This window comes from Urocitellus parryii, chromosome 15, assembly GCF_045843805.1.
Source record: "Urocitellus parryii isolate mUroPar1 chromosome 15, mUroPar1.hap1, whole genome shotgun sequence".
NCBI classification, from domain to species: domain Eukaryota; kingdom Metazoa; phylum Chordata; class Mammalia; order Rodentia; family Sciuridae; genus Urocitellus; species Urocitellus parryii.
The window spans coordinates 55,264,957-55,277,931 of NC_135545.1; the positions used below are offsets into that span (position 1 = coordinate 55,264,957).

Genomic DNA, 12,975 nt, shown 5'->3' on the forward strand with positions numbered 1-12,975 from the left:
AGGTCTGCCCTTCAGGCAAGGCTGGCTTTGTGCTGAGTGTCACCAGGAGCTAGGTCTTTCCAGAAGGGCCAGTGTGTCCAAGGCAGCAGAGTCAGGTGCCCAAGCTAACGGGGGCTCATCCTCCTTCCTGCCCAGCGTTTAAAATGAAGAAAGACATCAGGGAACCTAATCACTGGGGAAGATGAGCAGAGAGGCAGCAGGATGCACGACATCAGGTGCAGCCAGACACAGCTGCCATGTTGGATTTCAAATCTGTAATTAGGGAACATCGGCTCCCAGCCACTGACCCGGGCTGGGTGTCGGCCAGCGGTACCTCATTTACCTCTTCACTCCTTGGGGCACCGTCATCCCCACTTAACAGATTCAAACCAGGCTGGGAGGAGGCGCCCCTTCCCCGCCATCAGCAGCTCATCCACAGAGAGGCACAGCCCCTGGGACTCCGCCCCCCGGGAACACCTGGCTGGAGGGGTGGAAGCAGCCGCCTCTGAACTGAGCCAGGGAACAGGTGGGAATTACACACCAGAGTTCAGTGACTTCTTTTTCAAAGAATGCAAACTGTGTCAAATGTCAAAGCTGTTTCAAAACTTGAAATAATTCTAAGTTCATGGAAAGTGGCAAGAGTTTGCAGAGGTCACAGATGCCCTTCATCCAGCTTTGCCCACGGGAACAGGGGGACAGCTGATGTGTTTGTCACACACTATCCAAACCAGGATGGGGCGGGACACATGGCTCTACCCCTAGGTCATTCCGTCATGAGTGTTGAACTGCAGGACCACAGATGCAATACAGATCTAGAGCTGTCCCACGGACAGATGAGCCAGCCCTGGATACACTTAAAACAAATTATATGCTAAAATATCACATTGGGAATATTGGGCTGGGTCAGATAGACTATTAAAGTTAAGGCCCCACATATCTTTTCCTTTAACTGTGAGTAACAGCAAGGTGAGGCGCCCACAGGGAGCTTCTGTCTCCCCCCAGAGAGCTCTGGCTTAGGAGTCCAGGTCCTGCTCAGCCAGGGTGGACAGCTGCTTGGCCTCCCCAGCGTGGCACCTCAGAGTCAGACCTCTCAAGTCACAGCACGAACATCTGTGCATTCAATGCATTTATTGAGTACCTACTATGTGCTAAAGGTCAGGAACACAGAAGAAGGAGACCGTGTCCTTGTTGAGGGACCAGAGGTGTCCTGTGTAGTCCACACGCAGGACATGGAGAGGGGTGTCCATGGCCCAGCCAGGTGGGGGGCCTGGCAGGGTTTATTGAACCAGCGAGGCGAGGCCCGGCTGCAGCACAGCACAGACACACTCACAGTGGCCCCGGGGAGACGGTGAGAGGCCCCTGCAGATCAAAAGCAAAGGTAAAAGTGCTGCTCAGAAAACCCAAGTTGTCCTGTCCCCAAGCAGGGGACCTGCAATCCCACCCTCAATGCCAATACCTACCAGTTCTCATGCAGAGGACACAGGAAGGAAGTGACTGTGGCAGAAAGAGCCCAGCCCCCAGAAGGTGCCGCACCCAGGGTGACTGTTCCTGGCGGAGCCTTTGAGAGCCGCCACAGAACCCAGCACCCAACCCCCAACCCCCAGAGCAGGTCGCCCCGGGGCTCAGCCCCAGCCCCACCCGGGCTCACCTGGAGGGCTGTTTAAAAAGTCTTGACCTGAAGTTTTGAACCTGAGGACAAGCAGACCAACAAGACAAGGCCACGTGGGCAGCCTGGACACCAGGCCCCTTCGCTCTTGGAGTCTGTGTGGGGGCAGCTGGGCCTGGCCTGCAGCCTCTGCATGCAGGAGCTTAAAAAGAAAGAAAGAAAAGAAAAGAAAAGACACATTCTTAGTAACCACAAATCACGCATCATCGGCACCCCATGGGGGTGCTCAGGGGCGTTCCAGGAGAGAACTTTGTACCCAGTCTCTGGGCTAGATCCTGTCCTCTCCAGCCAGCACCTCGGGACAAGGCTGTCTGGGAAAAGGGTCACCGCAGTGGGGGTGGGCCCCTACCCTGCAGGACTGGCTCCTCATAAAAGATCAGACACAGGGGAGGTGACACGGAGAGTCCCAGGCAAGACCATCTGCTCTCGAGGACAGGGGCCTCGGGGGACTCCAGCTGCCCACGCTTTGCTCAGAGCTGGCCCCAGAGCTGAGGGGGGCAGGCTCCGGGAAAGCCAAGCCGGGGCTTCGGTGCTCTGTATGGCCCCGGGAAGGAGAAGGAACGGGTCCCTATCCAGAGCTGAGCTGTGAGCAGCTGGGGTGGGGCCCAGCATGGGGCTGCAGGTGCCCCAGCCCCACTCCCTGCTCCCCTCCTCCAGCCCTGAGGGAGGTGGGCAGGTGAGCCCCACCTGCCACTGGGGGAGGGCGGACGAGTGTCCTCCTCAGGGTCCTCGCCCGGCTCCTGGCTCAGTCAAGGCCCCTGGGAGCTCGTTAAACCCAGACACCTGTGCCCAGACCTCCCACCCACAGGCCCTGGGTGGCATCTTTGTTGTTGTTCCTGTTTTTATTGTTTTTTGTTTTTTTTTTTAGTTGTAGTTGGACACAATACCTTAATTTTATTTATTTTTATGTGGTGCTGAGGATGGAACCCAGTGCCTCCCGTGGCTAGGTGAGCCCCCCACCACCGAGCCACAACCCCAGCCCCCGCCCCCACCCACAAGGTCTGTTTTTAGGAGCCTCCTGGCCCCTGGCCCTCTGCACTCCGTGGCCTCCAAACTAGCCCCTACACCCATGGCCCCGAACAGGGCATCTCCCTCCTGGCCCACAAACGGGCACAGTCTCCAAAGCCTGAAAGAAGAGATCAGAAAAAGGGGATATCTCCTCCACCGCCCGGTTCTGCTCCCCAGAGGCAGCGGACGCTGCAGGCTTTGTGTGGATTCCCGAGTCCTGGGAACACCGTCTCTCCCCCCCGCAGCCCTTGAACACAGACATGCTACCTGACAGGTTGGTGGTGGTGACTTAGAACAAAGCAGCCTGCCCGGGAAAGGAACATCCATCAGGCACCCACGGAAACACCTGTCAATCAGCAGGATCTCCTGACCAACGCCTGTCAATCAGCAGAACGCCCTGGCCAATCCTGAAGTTCAGCCAGCTCCCCTCACCAACTCCAGCAGGACAAGGAACCCAAGCCCTTCCCTTCCTGCCAGGGATCAGCAGTGGGAGACGGGGTGGCGCCTGCACCAGGTCTGGCCTGTCCCACCTCCTGAAGGGCGCCTGGTGTTCCACGGCTCCTGCGTATTTGGAGACACATCTGGCTCCAAACCTGTGCGGACCAGTGCCTGGTCCAGGCCACAGTGCGGCACCCCCAGGGAGCCAGGTCTGCATCCAGGCCGGGTGACAGCATCGGCATTGAAGTTTGAGAAGCACTGGCCCAAACAGAGCCGTGCAGGCGAATGCATGTGCCACCCTCCCAGCCCATCTGCCCACCCTCCTCGGAGCGGAGAGGAGAGGTAGGCGTCCTCCTTTGGGGCTGAAGTGTGTTTTCTGGGGTCAGTCTGTATCAGCTTCCTACAGCTGCTATAACAAAATACCACAAACCAGTGCCCTGAAACAACAGAGACTTCTTTGCCTCACAGTCCAGGAGGCCATGAGTCCAAATCCAAGATGTCCACAGGCTGGACTCCTTCTGAGACTGGTGAGGGAGACTCTCCAGGCCGGGCTCCCAGACACAGTGCTCCAACCTCAGTGGTCAGGGCCTCCTCCCGGCCTCCTGCAGTCTCCGCTGGCCACCACCCTGGGCTGTCACCAGCACAAATCTGCCCGGCTCAGCCCAGCCCACCCGAGCGGCCCCACACCACTCACAGGAAGGGGCTCTCCCAGGTCGCCTCAGGAAGGGCCGAGCAGCACTGGCCCCAGCTTAGGCCCAGAGAAGGCCGTGGCCTCGGAGAGCACAGCATCCTGTCCCCTTTGTTAGCACAGAGCTCCCAAGGGCCCCTTGATACGCTTCCGGCAGGACCCCACCACCAATGACAGCCCCGGCCCCTCATCAGCCACGAAGTGAAAATAGGAATGACGCGGCGGCTGCATCTGAGCGGTTATTAACCACTCCCGGCTTCCCACGGGGGCCCGTGGCCAAGCGCAGGCGGTGCCTCTCTGACGCGTGGATCTTAAACCCACTGATTATAAAGAAAAGAATGGCCCCCGGGTTCAGCCATGGCTTCGGGGCCAGGGCTTCTGTGGATGCTGGGAGGAGTCTCGGGAGAAGCTAAACCTGCTGCACAGACGTGAGCCGGCGCTCAGAGAGAGCCAGTGACCTGGCCACGGGCACTCGGCCAGTCAGGCGGGGCCAACTCTGCAGCCTGGGTCTCCTGACCCTAAGCAAAGCCAATCGCACAGCCGGCCACCCAGGGGCAGATTAGAATTCCCCTACCACATTCTGTTCTTGGAAAAAATGTGGGTTTGTTGCTGCTTTAGACACAGCAGTGCACAGAGAACTGTGGGCCACGCACTGACCAATCACCTGGCCAGCAACGACTCGCTCAGTCTCCCACACCAGTCCATGGGCATGTTCAGGTTCACCCAAGTCCCTCTGCACATGCAGACCCCAGGCCCAGGAAGGCTTGCAGATGCACTCCCAGGAGGGGCCAAGCTGGGATGCACACCTGGGCACCGGATTCCAGAATCCCCACCGTTGGCCACTGCCCCCCACCCCCCCGTGGCAGGTAAAAGAACAGGCACCAAGGAAAGGGACACGGGTTGGGCCTGTGTGTAGGATCAAGACTCACTGAATTAAGGATCTAAAAATCCCGTGGAGCACAGAGCACCGTCAACCTAAGCAGCAGACAGGGCACGAGGAGCCAGTGACGAGGACCACGCGCTGCAAACCCGCAGGGACTGGGTGATTGCTCGTCTTCAGTTTTCCCATCTGTAAAATGGGGTTGATGATGTGGTACCCCCCCGTACCTGTGGGGGTGTGTTCCCAAGACATACCAATCTGTAGGTCCACTATTCTTCCCCCATACACACTTACTTATAAAAATGTTTAATTTATGAACCAGACACAGTAAGGGAGCAGCAGTAATGATGAATAGTAAAGAAAATAATCATAACCATAAGCCATAATAAAATTTGGGTGAATGTGGTCTCTCTTCTCAAAATGTCTCCTACGGTACTCTCCCCTTTTGTGGTGGGGAGAGACATTAGGATGCTTATAAATGAGATGAGGTGAGGCCAGTGGTGTGGACAGAGAGGCTACTGAGTCAGGGTTACCAGAACACAAGCACCTCGATGCGTCAATCTGATAAAGTCCGCTACTCAGTGACTAACGGGTGGGTAGCAGATACGGTGTGGGTCCACTGGACAAAGGAATGGTTCTGTCCCTGGTGTGGGTCCACTGGACAAAGGACTGGTTCTGTCCCTGGTGTGGGTCCACTGGACAAAGGAATGGTTCTGTCCCTGGTGTGGGTCCACTGGACAAAGGACTGGTTCTGTCCCTGGTGTGGGTCCACTGGACAAAGGAATGGTTCTGTCCCTGGTGTGTGTCCACTGGACAAAGGACTGGTTCTGTCCCTGGCGGGACGCGCTGTCTTCGTCACAGTACTCAGAACGGCATAGAGTTTAAGTTATGAATTGTTCATTTCTGGGGTTTCCGGCCTGCAGGTGACCGCAGGTAACCAAAATCACAGGCACCAGGGTCAGGGTAGGCGAGGCCACCCCACCTCCCTCCTGCCGAGAGCCGAGTGGAGCGCCCGGAAGGGCAGCGTCGCTCCGCCAGGGCTCCTCCCAGGTGGAGTGGAGCCTCTGTTAAGCCAACGTCCCCCACGACAGCCCGACCACCCTCTGAAAGTCAGGGTGAACCTGGGATCATTCAAGGCCTGGACCAGCCTCTGCCCAGGCGGAGTTAGTGACGTCCACCCGGGACCACAGGGCTCCCGGTGAGGACCTCGACTTCTGTGAGAAGCCACCTGGAGGTCTGACCGCATCTGAGCTCATTTCTCTCCTCTCAGCGCCACAGGCCTCCCGGTGCCTCGCAGGGACAACGTGGCCACTCCTCTGTGTCAAGCAACGGGCCTGAGGCCGAGAGCTGGACATGGGGGCTGGTGGGGAGCCTCTGCGGATCTGTCTGCTGGCACCTGGGGCCTTCAGGGGCTCTGGGCACTCGGGAGAGGCCCAGGTCTGAGCCCAGCTCGGAGCCCCCTGCGTGATTCTGAGCACAGGTGACCTTCCAGGCCCGGGTTCCGCGCCTGACATCGAGGTGAACCTGGACTTGCCCCCATCACAGGGCTGAGGAGCGAAGCCCAGCAGGGGCCAGGAGAGGGACTCAGCGCAGGGCCTGGTGGGGGCTTCCCTGAGGAAGGGGGTGGAGGACGACAGAAGGGACCGAGGGGACCCGAGTCCAGGCTGCCGGAGGGCCTGGGAAGGGGGGTTAAAGGAAGCAGGTGCCAGTTGGAGCGGAGCAGACGGCCACAGGCTGGGCCGGGCAGTCCCCTGAGGCCCGGTCCACTGTGTCCTGAGAGCAATGGAAGTCATTCACAGAGGACGAGGAGGCACACTGCGATTTGCATTTTGAAAGGTCACTCTGCCTGCTGTGAGAGCCACAGATGGAGAAGGGACAGCGCAGGAGGTGGGGGTGGGGGCGGGGTCTCGGGGCCAGGAGCCGCGCCCTAGCAGCCCTCTGAGGACGTTCTGAAAGCCCTGCCCAGCCTCCCAGGGATTCTTGTTTGGATTAAATAAAAGGTAAAGTTCCAGGTGCCTCAGGGGAAACCCGAGGAGGGGCCCGGACAGGGCTGCCCAGCGTCCGCAGGAAGCAGCCTCTCCCTGCCTCCCCTCTGGGCACCCCTTGGAAGAGGAAGGAACTGTCACAGGGTAGGAAGAGGAACACCTCTGGGCACCCTGGCGTGACCTGCCCGGTCCACTGCGTCGTCCCCTCAGACCTGGCCGGGTCCTGGGCGACCCCCTCTGTGCACCCACCCCCTCGGCCTCCGCCCAGGGCTGGGCCAGCCTTGACCCCAAGTGGACAGAAGCAGAAGAGAGAAACGCAGACAGGACAGGCTCGTGCCGGGGAGCGTCGGGCTGCGGGTTGGCGGGAGGCCCCGTGCCCCTTTGCCCCCTTGGCCTGCTGCTCATTCCAGCTCTGCCAGGCCATCAGCAGGACATTGGGCAAAGGCAAGTGAGGACCTTTCCAGAAGCCTGGGTGTTCCCGGAGGACCCTCGACGGCCGAGAACCTGGCACCGCTTCTGACGGAGACTCTGCTGCTCGGCACTGAGGCCGCCTGCGAAGACTCTCCTCTCCTGTGTTCGTGTCCAGTTCACGTCCGGGCAAGGGCCTGGATCCAGGACACCCCGGCCATTTCCTGTCCGCAGCTCCGCTCACAGGGAAGCGTGGTGGACACTGACGATCTTGTCTGAAGGGAGGGACGCGGGCCGGAAGGAAGCCACGTGGTCCAGAGTGCAGGATGCTGCCTGAGGACAGCACGGGAGTGTGGCCTGGCAGCAGTCCTCCGCACACCTTCAGTCCCTGCTTCCTCTCTCCCTGAGAGACCACAGCCTCCACCGGGGAGGCCGCAGACCCATGGCCACAGACCTGCTGCAGCAGTGCGGTCCCCACACAGTGTGTCCACACCAGGGCCCATCGCAGCACACAGTAGGAGCACATCTGGCCGTGTGGGGGCTCCATGCCAGCAGAGCCCGGGGATCCCAGGAGGCCCCTGAGCCCTCAGCACACCTGGCTCACGGCTCGCCAGCCCAGCAGCGCATCTGTCACGGTCCCTCCGGGGAAGCCCCTCAGGGACTCGGGGACTTGGCCTCAGAGTGTTCCTGGGGCTCCTCCCGTGGGCACCCTTGCCTGACAAGCGCCGGGCTCTGGGAAGTCAGGCCCTGGCCCGGCCACACTGTGCTCTGGGCGCAGCGAGCACCGGGGCCTGCTTCCCCCACCAGCTCTGCACTCGGGGCCTCCGGGAGAGCTGCCCGGCCTGCCCCCACCTGCCCCCTCCCTCCACTGCCCGCCCTTCCTCCCCTCCCGGGACCCTGGGCATGAAGGGAAGCCCCCCAGGATGGCCGGATTCCACGCTCCTCCTTCCACACCACGGGAAGGCCTCGAGTAGATGTTCTGAAGCTTGTCACCGCGCACGGTGGTCTCCTAATGGCACTCACTGTGGCCAGCCTGGAAGACTGGGCGGTGGCGACGGCTAAAGAGTTGGAGGAATGTCATCACTGGGAGAGAGACTGACAGATGAGCTGGCTGCTGACCACAGGCCAGGCTCCAGAATGGACTCCCAAACAGAGCACTGGAAACCCTGGAAAGAAGCCGTGCTCACCGGGAAGAGTGAACAAGGATGAATGATGACAATCGGCATTCCCACACTCCAGATAGCGTGTCTGACTCTCTCCCTTAATCCTCATGTCTACACCCCAGATAGCGTGTCTGACTCTCTCCCTTAAAAGTCATGATTGCCTTGGGAATCGAAATACCATTATCCTCATTTTATCCCAGGAAAATGGGTTCAGAGAGGTTAAATGATTTTCCCAAGGCCACACAGCTTTCAGTAGAGATGCTGGGACACAGATCCAGATGTGTGCCAACTCAGCCCGATGTCCTGTCACCCCAAGAGCATCAGGACAGCTCAACCTATCACCCTTTCCAGCAGGTGCATAAGCCAGGAAGCCAGGAAGGGGTGACAGATGCGGGAAGCCTGGTGTCCGAGATGACAGACAAAGGGTCTCATGATTCCTTGTCACCTCGTCCCAGCCGGTGGAGTCCAGGGGGAGAGAGACCCCTGGGAGACCAGCTGACCAGAGGGCGGGACTGAGGGCAGCCAGGGGCAGGGCCTGGCCCACGGCCTGAGTGACCAGGAAGAAGGCGGGGCACAGGCAATTCCCTCAACCCCCACCTTCCACAGAGCCCAGGGAGGAGGACAGCAGCCAGCTGGAATGTCCACTGCTGGACACCACACTCCAGCCCGGCACTTAGCCCAGCATGAGACCCTCACAGACACACACCACACACACACTCAGACACACACACACACACACACACACACACACTCAGACACACACACACAGACACACACACACTCAGACACACACAGACACACACACACTCAGACACACACAGACACACACATGTAGACACACACACACACACACACACACACACACGTGCGTGGGCTTTTCCTTCCCTTTTTAACTGTGGCTCCTAAGGGATCATGTAGGGCGCTGGCCCATGGAGGACAGAGCGGCCTCGGCTCACCGGTGAGCGAGCTGCACCAACAGAGGCTCCGTGTGTGGGCAGGGACCCCTCCACAGGGTGCCGACGGGCTTCCAAGCACCCCTGTCTTGCTGCAGATGGGACCCCTCGCTGAGACCCCAGCCCCAGCCTCACACCTGTGCCAGGCCCTCTGGGCCCTGGGGCTGTCGGCTCTGTCTGGCCAGCTCCCTGGGGGGCGCCAGCAGAGGCCCCACCTGCCTGAGCTCTGCCCTCACAGGGAAGCCCCAGGACGTCTTGAGAAGGGGTGTGGCCACTGCACCTGGCACTGCGCCCCCACCGTGCGCCTGGCTCTGTGTGAAGCCACTCTGCTGACCCGGGTCCCAGGGTCACTAGGAGAAGAGGGGGTGGGAGATCAAGGCCGGGGTCAGGGCCGGGCAGGGCCCGCAAAGCCAAGAGGGGCCCAGGGAGGCGCCGGCCCAGCTTTCCTGTCTGCGCTTCTGTCTGACTCTCTCTGGAGGCTGGTCCCACCCAGGCTCCATCTCCTCTCCCACACCTCAGTCCCACGGCCACGTCATGGGACAGATAGTCCAACCGGCCCCGCCTGGGGCAGCTGTACAGGGCAGGTCCAGGGGATTTGGTGGAGGGTTCTCCGTCTCAGCGTGGCCTCACGTGGAAGCAGAAACAGAGTCGGCCGTTGGTGAGACACAAACTGGCCCAGAAGCCCCAGGAAGCACCCTGCTGGCCCTGCCCTGGGCAGCCTCGCAGCCTCCCACAGGAGGCCCCTGGGGTGCAGCGAGGACTGAGGCCGACCTGGACCTGCAGCCCGTCCTGCTGAGCTGCCCACCTGGGCCGTGGCCCTGGAGAAACCCGTCCCCTTGTCATTCCATTCTCAGCAGCAGACAGAGTCCTCACGGAGCTGACAGGACACCCAACGGGCATCTGTGCGTGGCTGGCCTGAGAGGAGGCCCCCTGGTCCCTCCGCCGCGCCGTCTCTCTGTCTCTTCCTCTCCCTTTCTCCCCTATGTCCCTCTCTCTCTCTCTCTCTCTCTCTCTCTCTCTCTCTCTCTCTGTGTCTTTCTCTCTCTGTTTCTCTCTCTCTGTATTTCTCTCTCTCTCTCTCTCTCTCTCTCTCTCTCTGTGTCTTTCTCTCTCTCTCTCTCTCTCTCTGTATTTCTCTCTCTCTCTCTCTCTCTCTCTCTGTCTCTCTCTCTCTCTGTCTTTCTCTCTCTGTTTCTCTCTCTCTGTATTTCTCTCTCTCTCTCTCTCTGTCTCTCTCTCTCTCTCTGTGTCTTTCTCTCTCTGTTTCTCTCTCTGTATTTCTCTCTCTCTCTCTCTCTCTCTCTCTCTCTGTGTGTCTTTCTCTCTCTGTTTCTCTCTCTCTGTATTTCTCTCTCTCTCTCTCTCTCTCTCTCTGTGTGTGTCTTTCTCTCTCTGTTTCTCTCTCTCTGTATTTCTCTCTCTCTCTCTCTCTCTCTCTCTCTGTTTCTCTCTCTCTGTATTTCTCTCTCTCTCTCTCTCTCTCTCTCTCTCTCTCTCTCTCTCTGTGTCTTTCTCTCTCTGTTTCTCTCTCTCTCTCTCTCTCTCTGCCCCCACCCACACACACACCATGGACATTTCCTAAAGCCCTTGGCATCAAGCCTTATCTCTTTGGCCCCTGGAAGTCTGACTCGCCCCGGGGAATTCTGGGGACATTCAGAGCTGCAGGTGACACAGAGAGCCTCCACAGGGAGCTGGGTGGCCGGGGTGAGCTCTGTCTTTACCACTTCCTTCCGCCCCCAGAGGACTGCGAGGAGAGAGTCCACAGTCCTCAGGGACAAAGGCCCCGTGTCCACCAGGGGCCCCGGCGACCTCTCGCGCATTATGAATGGCGACCTCGTTGCTCTCCGAAACCACTGCTCCTCGATTTGGGCTCCCAGCTGCAGGAGACCCCCTCGGCCCCTTCAGGATGCTGTGCCCCCCCTTCATGCCACCTCATCTCAGGCCCTTTGTGCCAACCCCAGGGAATGGCCAGCATCCCACCGTGGGCTATGGGTGGGAGTACAGGGACATGCCCGTTGTCCCACAGTTAAGCCACCAGCAACTTTAAGCAGCTGCAGCGTTCGGTCCCAAGCACGGACCCTTCTGCACACAGGGCCCTGGTGACGGCGCTGGGAGATGGCCACCCACAAGGCCAGGCCAGCTGCAGCTGTGGCCACCACCTGGCCCCCAGCACTGGGGACTCAGCCCAGGGGGTGCTCACCACTGAGCCGCACCCCCAGCTCTTCCTATTTATTTTTATTTTGACACAGGGTTTCACTGAGTAGCTGAGGCTGGCCTCCAACTTGTGATCCTCCTGCTTCTCCTCCCAAGCTGCTGGGATTACAGGACTGTGTGCCCACGCCAGAGCACCCTGACTTGGGAAAGGTGTGCATTAGGTAAACACTTGCTAATGATTTCAGGTGTCCACTGAAGCTGGACACAGAGTCACCACACCCTAGCTCCCCCACTCCTCGAATCCACCCACAGGAGAGTGCACCTTCATGAGAGAATGTTCTCAGCAGCCCCTCACAGTCGCTCCACCTGGAGAGCTGCTCAGTGCCCATCCGCGGTAGAAAGGGGGCCCAAGTGGGATCTCCCAAGAGAGCGGAAGCCATGCAGAAGGACTGACACCTGTGTGTGACAGAGCTGCTGACACAGGACACGGCCAGATGCAGAGCAAGTGGCTGCAGGGGAAGACGGGCAGCTGGCCTGTCCTGCCCTGTCAGGAGCTGACTTGGGCACGGAGAGCAGAGGGGGCTGCCAACGCTCCTCCTGACCTGATGGGGACATGGTTGTGGTCACCGTGGCCGGGTCCGCTGCACGCTGCACTGTGTTCCCTGCCCTCGATCCAAAGTGAAAATGATGGTAAGTCTTTCCCCAGACACGGGAGGGGAAATCTAAGCAGGGACAGCGTGGACTCGGTGCCCTGCCCCCAAGGGCTTGTCCTCCTCCTGCTGGCCCCAGTGCCAATGGGACTTTGGAACACTTGAAGCCTGAGATGACCAAAGAGAGCCAGCAGCTCAATGCCTGGAGTCATGGGGCCTCGGCATCCTCTGGGTCTTATTGAGAGCCGCTGTCAGGTTCAACCACAGTGGATGAGCCCTACTGTGTGCTGGGTTCTAGGGACAGCGGGCCCAGGCCTCCCTGCCACGAGGAGCCCGGGGTCTGGAGGGAGGAATCTTCACCAGCGCCCAGAGTGGGCGCTCCCCAGGAAGAACCAGGAGGCTGCGGTGGGACAGGGCAGTGGCAACGTGCAAAGGCCCCCCTCTGTGGCCCCACGGGGCAGTGTGGACACCTGGCATCCAGAAGGCAAAGGGGCCACGAGGTCATCCCTGGGGTGGGATCAGAAACTGAATCTGGGGCCCAGCTGCTGACACAGAGTGAAACCCGAGGACACAGGGCCCATGGCCGCTGGCATTCACTTTTTAAAAACCTGGGGTAAAGGGTGAGTCGTGAATAATTGACCAGCCACCTTGTCCTTCCTGGCCTGGGCTCCCAGGGGCCCCCAGAGCACTCTGAAATTGCGGCATGGAGGGCTGGGGATGTGGCTCAAGCGGTAGCGCGCTTGCCTGGCATGCGTGCGGCCCGGGTTCGATCCTCAGCACCACATACCAACAAAGATGTTGTGTCTGCCGGGAACTAAAAAATAAATATTAAAAATTCTCTCTCTCTCTCCCTTCCCTCTCTCACTCTCTCTTTAAAAAAAAAAGAAAAGAAATCGCGGCATGGGTCCTGGCTGCTGGGCACCCCTGAGACATGGGTCCTGCTGCCGCCTGCCCAGGGGGACACAGAGCACAAACAGGTCCGCAGACCTGGCCCTTCCGCCTG

At 59.6% G+C, this 12,975-nt stretch overlaps 1 long non-coding RNA gene across 2 annotated transcripts; it reads right to left on the bottom strand.

The window, feature by feature from the left end:
• Positions 1 to 1,109: 1,109 nt before the first annotated feature.
• LOC113198602 (uncharacterized) lies at positions 1,110 to 12,000 on the bottom strand. 2 transcript variants are annotated; one of them, XR_013342431.1, is made up of 4 exons: positions 11,925 to 11,986; positions 4,709 to 4,848; positions 1,628 to 1,787; positions 1,110 to 1,338 (listed from the first exon to the last, which is right to left on the bottom strand). It is a non-coding gene; the product is annotated as an uncharacterized LOC113198602 (long non-coding RNA). The 2 variants fall into 2 exon arrangements; XR_003302860.2 differs by lacking the exon at positions 4,709 to 4,848 and having other exon boundaries at positions 11,925 to 12,000.
• Between the last annotated feature and the right edge of the window lie 975 nt (positions 12,001 to 12,975).